Here is a 6,018-nt window from a genome sequence, read left to right as displayed (position 1 = left end):
AGGGAGGTGTAACGTTCTCGCTCGGGTGTGAAGTAACGCCGAGGTAAACGTCGAGATAAACCAGAATCAATGCAAACGAGACCGCAGTAAGATTAACCATTTACTGTTCACTCTTCACATTAACGCATGGTGAAAACTGTTGAAAAACAATACAAGATTGGTACAGTGTTTGTTCCCTTCTAAATATCACATTTACATTGTGAATACTTGCAAAGGTAAAACTACAATAACTACATTACATTAAAGTGCAGCATACAGTCAGAATCTAGCTGCTCCATTGGCTGCTTTAGATACACTTCAATACAAACTATCCCGACTCTTTAACTGACGAAAAGGTAAACCTTACCGACCGTCGTTACTTTTAACAGAATCGGCGTTAACATTTTAACTCAAAATACCGATTATCTAATGACTTACAGCGTTGCTTTCACTGTGTCTTTGGTGCATAGAGAGACCCTAGTCAGCGTTATGGTGGCACATGAGAGTGACCCCCACCCTTGCGTGAATCTCAAACCGGTAATTCCCCACAAGACGCGGCGAACCCGGATGTGACGTCATCGCAGCCGCGATGTATTACAGACAAATCAATTGATTTAAACAATCCTAACTTTAACTAAAAAATACTAACAAATTACTACGCGAAAATATTATAAACTAAATAACTGCCATAAAGGCAGCACACTCCCCGCTTGACCTTCGTAAGGTCACAATGAACATAATACAAACTTCGGTCTCTAAATCAGTCGTTAGGTAGAAGTAGAATGACTTCTGTAACAGGCCTTTGGTAAATTTTCCCATCGCCTTGGTCGGTAGTTTTCAACTCGACGTCCCTGACATGTCCATCCCTACTAGGGAATGTGGCAGTGATTCTGGCCATTGGCCAGCAGTTGCCGGCGATTTGCTTGTCCTTGAGCAGGACTAAATCTCCAACCTGAAGGTTCCTTCTCCATTGCTTTGTGTACAGGTCCTTATCGGAGAAGTCCCCTGGTGGAGGGGCAGCTCCTGCCTTCTGCGTAAGGAGCATTGATGGCGACAGTGTGAAGGGGTTTTCCGGGTCAGAAGACACGGGTAGGAGTGGTCGTGCATTCATAATGGCTGTGACCTCTGTCATTGGTGTGCCCAGTACCTCGTGGGTTGATCGGATGCTTTGCTGCATCTCAGGTCTCCTTTCCGTGGTTTTTTGCAAGGGCATGTACCGCTTGACTGCCTGCTCTTTGTTGTTTGGCAAGCACTGGCGTGGTTCTCTGAAAGGTAGTGGGGCGACCCCACTATTTGCTTTGTCTCTGAAGACCTTGGTGTCCTCTGTTTTTAAGATGATGGCGTCTTGAGTCGATGGAGCAAGTTTATTATCGTGCTCCTTATGAGCAAAGACAGACAGACCCAGCGTCTCGTCAGTTACTTTGCGCTTGTTAAAGCCTTGTGGTGCTTCCTGGACGCACATGGAACTTGTGCGGGGTTGAAGAATCATATGGCGGCTACTCTCTAGCACATTGGTCTTGAGTGTGTTAACCGTTGATTTGTGTTCGTTGCCAGGGCACACCTCTCCTATCACCACCCAGCCCAGATCCAGGCGTTGGGCAAAGGGGGCGTCGTGTGGTCCATTGACCTGCTGCCTAACCTTGTGTACCCGGAGAACATCCCTCCCTAATAGCAGGAGTATTTCTGCTTCTGGATCCAGCTCTGGGATGTGTTTGGCGATGTGGTGGAGATGTGGTTGGTGTAGCACCGCACTTGGCGTCGGGATCTCAGTGCGGTTATTCAAGATTTTCTCGCACTCTACGAGTGGGGGGAGACAGATGAGGACTTTACCATCCAGGGACTCGATCTGGAAACCTTCGGCCCTCCTTCCGTAAGTTTTCATGTTGCCTGAGCAAGTTCTAAGGTAGTATGGGAACTGCTCACTCTCAATGTTGAACAAGTTAAAGAACTTTGGACTGACTAGCGAGCGGTTGCTCTGATCGTCCAGAATTACGTAGGCTTTGATGGCCTTGTCTTTGGCTCCCTTAGGGTACACCTTAGTGAGACAGATCTTTGAACAAGAACGGCTTGCCTGAGCTTGACCGCAAACTTCCGTACAGCTCGAGCTGACAACAGTTGTCCTGGAGTGAGCTTCTCCCTCCCCGCCGTCCTGTTGTGGGGGTGAAGGAGCGTTGTCGGTTTGCGGTGACGGGCCAGGATGCATGGCCCAGTCGTGATTAGTGCTATCACATTCCAGGCACTTCATGGCGATCGTGCACTCTCTCGCACAGTGAGAGGTCGAGGAACAGCATCTAAAGCATATTCCTTTCTCCTCGAGGAGGGCCTTCTTCTCTTCGAGGGGTTTTTCCCTAAACGTTCTGCATCTTTTGAGGGGGTGGGGTTTGTTATGCAATGGACAATTCTTGCTAGGGTCGTTGTTAGTTGTAAGGACTTGGGTCTTAAGCGCTGAGACTGGTTTAGTAATGTTGCAATTATTCGAAGTGGATTTATCTGGCTTGGTGTAAATTGTACTGCTTCCTGGACCTATGAGGCTAGGATCGTTTCGCTTCTTCGCCTCCTTGCACACGAACCTGGTGAAATACTCGAAGGGAGGGAATTGACCTTCGTGTTCTTCCTTGTAATCTGAGGCAACGGACAACCACCTGTCCTGCAGCCCAAATGGAAGTTTGTCCACGAGTTGTCTAATCCCGGTTGGAGTGTCTAGGTATACTAGACCAGCTGAGTGGCCATCTTCTTTGGCGCCTTGAATCTCCATGAGTAAATCTCCGAATTCTCTTAGCTTGGTGTGGTCCTTGGCTGACACCTTAGGAAAATTTCCCAAACGTTGGCATAGCGCCGCCTCAATAATTTCGGGGGCTCCGTAGCCCTCCTGAAGTCTCTCCCATGCTTTCTTCAATGCTAGCTCGGGTTTGTTGATGTACACTGAACGCATGCGTCTCACCTGTTCGCATGATTCTTTTCCCAGCCATTTTGCCATAAGATCCAACTCCTGGGTTGCTCTGAGCTGGACTCCGTCGATAGCGTTGGTGAAAGTGGAGTACCATGCACGGTAATTTTCAGGTTTATCGTCGAACTGGTATAGTCCTGAAGTGACGAGATCCCGTCGTGCGAAATACCGTGCTGCGGATTCGTCTGCAAGTGGCGTGCGGGCTGAGGGAACATGTCCACAGGTACATGACTGAGGGCGTACATCTGTTATGGGATTTGCTGGTCTGGACTCAGTCTTTGCCTCTCTTCTCCCCAAATCCGGTAAGTTCGGTGTCGAGAAGTACTTGTCGTGAGCCCTTGCATTCCTGGGTTCATCGCGGAGTTGCGAGGGTAAATTATCTTCCTCGGATGGACGTGATGCCGTCGGGCCTCTCCAAGACTCCTCGTGAAGTGGGACGTTATCGAATAAGTAAGGAGAGGAAGAAAGAGTCTTCCATTCTATTTGAGATTGGACATAGTCCCTTGTGCGTTCCAATCCGATCTTTTCTGAGGTAGATTTTCCGTCCTTCGGATCATGCATTTCTTCGGCGTCTTCTATTAACTCTGCTTCCACCTCGGCAGCTGCTGCTTCTCGTTCTAGCTTCAGCGCTTCTAACCGTGCCTCTACCCTTTTCCTTTCCAATTCGTTTTCGGCTTCTCTGGCAGCCTTTTCCTTCTGGTTTTCGGCTTCTCTGGCAGCCGCTTCGGCTTCCCTGGCAGCCGCTTCTTTCTGGTTTTCGGCTTCTCTGGCAGCCGCTTTCATCTTTACTTCTAATTCTTCTTTGGCAAAGCGCGCTCGCACCTTGGCGGCTTCTGCTTTCGCTCTTGCTTGGGTGGCCTTACTTGATGCCCTACTGCCCCTGTCGCAGGATGACGATGACTTTGACAACGACTTGATGCTGGATTGGGTTGACATGGCTGCACTTTAAACACCTGATAATGCCGCTTTTTCACTGTAACGTTCTCGCTCGGGTGTGAAGTAACGCCGAGGTAAACGTCGAGATAAACCAGAATCAATGCAAACGAGACCGCAGTAAGATTAACCATTTACTGTTCACTCTTCACATTAACGCATGGTGAAAACTGTTGAAAAACAATACAAGATTGGTACAGCGTTTGTTCCCTTCTAAATATCACATTTACATTGTGAATACTTGCAAAAGTAAAACTACAATAACTACATTACATTAAAGTGCAGCATACAGTCAGAATCTAGCTGCTCCATTGGCTGCTTTAGATACACTTCAATACAAACTATCCCGACTCTTTAACTGACGAAAAGGTAAACCTTACCGACCGTCGTTACTTTTAACAGAATCGGCGTTAACATTTTAACTCAAAATACCGATTATCTAATGACTTACAGCGTTGCTTTCACTGTGTCTTTGGTGCATAGAGAGACCCTAGTCAGCGTTATGGTGGCACATGAGAGTGACCCCCACCCTTGCGTGAATCTCAAACCGGTAATTCCCCACAAGACGCGGCGAACCCGGATGTGACGTCATCGCAGCCGCGATGTATTACAGACAAATCAATTGATTTAAACAATCCTAACTTTAACTAAAAAATACTAACAAATTACTACGCGAAAATATTATAAACTAAATAACTGCCATAAAGGCAGCACAGGAGGGTTCAGGGGAAATATTTATGTACAGTACAGAAACTGGTGTTACCTGTGTGTATTGTGGTAATGCAAAAGTTGTTGGATAATTTGCAAGTGGGAAGAAGAGGAGTGATATTTGGAAGTACAACTTTTTGAAGCACCATTTAGCAAGAAAATTGCATACAGTGATATGCAAAAGTTTGGGCACCCCTGGTCAAAATTTCTGTTCCTGTGAATAGCTAAACGAGTAAAATGATGACTTGATTTCCATCCTCTTTTCATCTTCAGCTTTTTTACAGATGGTGCGATGTGTGCTTCAAGAACTTGCTGGTATTTAATTGAATTAATTTTTCCCTCTACCAGTGAAACGTTCCCCGTGCCACTGGCTGCAACACAAGCCCAAAGCATGGTCGATCCATCCCCATGGTTAACAGTTAGAGAGGTGTTCTTTTCATGAAATTCTGCACCCTTTTTTTTTCTCCAAACATACTTTGCTCATTGTGGCTAAAAAGTTCTTTTTTTAACTTCATCAGTCCACAGGACTTGTTTCCAAAATGCATAAGGCTTGTTTAGATAACACACACAAAATGCTGGTGGAACACAGCAGGCCAGGCAGCATCTATAGGGAGAAGCTCTGTCGACGTTTCAGGCCGACACCCTTCGTCGTTTCGCTTGTTTACATGTTCCTTTGCAAACTTCTGATGCTGAATTTTGTGGCAAGGGCACAGGAAAGGTTTTCTTCTGATGACTCTTCCATGAAGGTCATATTTGTACAGGTGTCCCTGCACAATGAACAGTGCACCACCACTTCAGAGTCTGCTGAATATTACTGAAGGTCTTTTGCAGTCAAACAGGGGTTTTGATTTCCCTTTCTAGCAATCCTACGAGCAGTTCTCGCAGAAGGATTTCTCGGTCTTCTAGACCTCAACTTGACCTCCACTGTACCTGTTAACTGCCATTTCTTAACTACATTACAAACTGAGGTAATGGCTACCTGAAAATGCTTTGCTATCTTCTTATAGTCTTCTCCTGCATCATGCATTTTAATTTTCAGAGTGCTAGGCAGGGGCCATGGCTGCTGATTGTTGGGACAAGGTTTGTGGAGTCAGGGTATTTATAAAGTTTTGAAATTTGCAACACCTGGCTTTTTCTGACGAAGATTGTGAACAAGCCATAGCCCTAACAAGCTAATTAAGGTCTGAGACCTTGGTAAAAATTATCTGACAGCTCAAATCTCTTGGGGTTCCCAAACTTTTGCAGGGTGCTCTTTTCCTTATTTTCCACTCTGAAATTGTAAAAACAAAAATAATACACTAATCTTGCTTAATATGTTGAAAAGAATGTTTCATCTTTAACTTTATGACTTTTGGAGATCAGTTCATCTTCTACTCAGTTAACTATTCAGAATAACAGAAATTTTGACCGGAGTGCCCAAACTTTTGCCTACCAATGTATATACGGTGTGC

The sequence above is a fragment of the Hemitrygon akajei genome, unplaced genomic scaffold (genome assembly GCF_048418815.1).
Source record: "Hemitrygon akajei unplaced genomic scaffold, sHemAka1.3 Scf000053, whole genome shotgun sequence".
Lineage (NCBI taxonomy): Eukaryota > Metazoa > Chordata > Chondrichthyes > Myliobatiformes > Dasyatidae > Hemitrygon > Hemitrygon akajei.
This window is presented reverse-complemented; position numbering follows the sequence as displayed.